Consider the following 2358-nt stretch of genomic DNA (forward strand, 5'->3'; position numbering starts at 1 on the left):
ACATGTTATCAGGAGGGACCAGTCCCTGGAGAAGGACATCATGCTTGGTAAAGTAGAGGGTCAGTGAAAAAGAGGAAGACCCTCAATGAGATAGATTGACATAGTGGTCGCAACCATGGGCTCAAGCATAACGATTACGAGGATGGTGTAGACCGGGCAGTATTTCGTTATGTTGTACATAGGGTCGCTGTGAGTTGGAACTGACTCAATGGCACCTAACAACAACAACACCAGCCTTCTATCACTTAACTGTTTACTTGTCTAGTCTTTTAAATATAGGTATTTGTTTAGATATCTATCTGTGTTTACAATGCATTTGTTGTATTTTCTATGTGAATCCATATTTGAACATATGAATATTCATCTGTCTGTATTAGTTTTCTGTAGCTGTGTAAACAATGTGTCTTAGTCATCTAGTGCTGCTATAACAGAAACACCACAAGTGTATGGTTTTAACTAAGAGAAGTTTATTTTCTCACAGTTAAAGTAGGCTAAAAGTCCAAATTCAGGGCATCAGCTCCAGGGGAAGGCTTTTTCTCTCTGTCGACCTTCTTCTCTTCAGTGTTCCCCTGGACTAGGAGCTTCTCTGCACAGGGACCCCGGTCCAAAGGATGCACTCTGCTTCTGGCACTGCTTTGTTGATGGTATGAGGTCCCCCTGTCTCTCTGGTCACTTCTCTCTTTTATGTCTCAAGAGATTGCCTCAGGACAAAATCCAATCTTGTAGACTGAGTCCTGCCTTACTAACACAACTGCCACCCATCCTGCCTCATTAACATCATAGAGGCAGGATTTACAACATATAGGAAAATCACACAATACTAGGAATCATGGCCCAGCCAAATTGATACACACGTTTTGGGGGACATAATTCAATCCATGACACAATGTTACCACAAACTTAATGGTTTAAAACAACACACATTTATTATGTCACAGTTTCTGTGGGTCAGGAGTCCAGGCATGGCTTAGCTGGGCTTTCTGCTTAGGATCTCACAAGGCTGCAGTGAAGGTGTTGGCTGGAGCTGCTGTCTGATTTGAACCTTGACTGGAGAAGGGTCCACTTCTAGGATTATGTGGTTGTTGGCAGAATTTAGCTCCTTGCATGTGTAGGACTGAGGGTTTCCATTGCATGTTGGCTGTCAGCTCTAGGCTTCCCTCAGCTCTTAAAGGTTGCCCTCAGTTTCTTGCCGCCTGGGCCTCCCAGCATGACTGCTTGCTTCATCAGAGCCGGCAAGGGAGAGAGTCTTTGCAAGACAAAGGCCATAGGTTTATGTAATACAATCACACGTAATCGGGTACATCCCTTTACGTATTTTGCCTGACTAGGAGCAAGTCACAGGTTTTGCCCACACTCAGAGAGAGGGGCTCACACATAGGCATGAACACCATGAGGTGGGGATCCTAGGGTCACTCTTGTTTCTCTGCCACATATGCATATTAGCATGTATTGCAGGTGTCTCTGTGTGATTGTCAGACACTACCATGTCATTCCTTGAGTCCCTAGGTCCTTAGTGGTCTGCCTTCTTTTCTCCTTTCAGAATCTTATATTTGTTTTATGTATATAATGCCCCAGGTTTTTAGGTGTACTTAGCAGGAAGAATAGGGAAAAGTACGTCTGCTCCATCTTCCCAGAAGCAGAAGCCCATTGGCCATTGGTTTCTGAACTTGGGATTTAGGCTGGTTACCTTCTGTCTTTTATTATACCACTCTAGAAATTATCCAATTTATGTTTCTTCTTCCTCCTTTCCTCTTGTTACTAGCTATAAATTCTTCCCTTGCCTATCTCCCACTTTTCTCTTTTTTCTTGCTGGTGCCAATATTCTACCAGAAAAAGGAAAATAGTCCATAAATACTATTTAGGCAAGATATCACACTCAATAAAGTATCAGTTTATTATCTTTAGACCTATAGAATTATATGTCATCTGAATAAGTTAGATGTAAAAAAAGGGATATATAACATAGTTCAGTGTTCTTTAGTCTATTCTGTGGACTGTCTACATCAGAATCATCTGATGCTTGTACAAAGTGTATGTCCTAGATCCCGACCACAGATATACTGAATCGGAATCTCTGGAGATTCTGGAGAAATATGTATTGTTGTAAAGCATCTCAAGTGACTCTTTTTTTTTCAATTGTAGTTTAAGCGAAAGTTTACATTTCAAGTTAGTTTCTCATACAGAAGTTCATACATACATTGTTATGTGACCCTAGTTACTCTCCCTATACTGTGGCGGCACACTTCTCCTTTCTACCGTGATTTCCCGTATCCATTCAACCAGCTTCTGACCCTCTCTGTCTTCTCATCTCACCTCCAGACAGGAGCTGCCCATTTAGTCTCATGGATCTACTTGAGC

The 2358-nt window shown here is 42.0% G+C and overlaps 1 protein-coding gene across 3 annotated transcripts in view; it reads left to right on the forward strand.

Moving 5' to 3' along the window:
* The window catches only part of AP4E1 (adaptor related protein complex 4 subunit epsilon 1), a 93604-nt gene that overhangs the window by 41599 nt on the left and 49647 nt on the right, over window positions 1–2358 (forward strand). The window lies entirely within an intron of this gene.

The sequence above is a fragment of the Trichechus manatus genome, unplaced genomic scaffold, assembly GCF_000243295.1.
Source record: "Trichechus manatus latirostris isolate Lorelei unplaced genomic scaffold, TriManLat1.0 scaffold00052, whole genome shotgun sequence".
Lineage (NCBI taxonomy): Eukaryota > Metazoa > Chordata > Mammalia > Sirenia > Trichechidae > Trichechus > Trichechus manatus.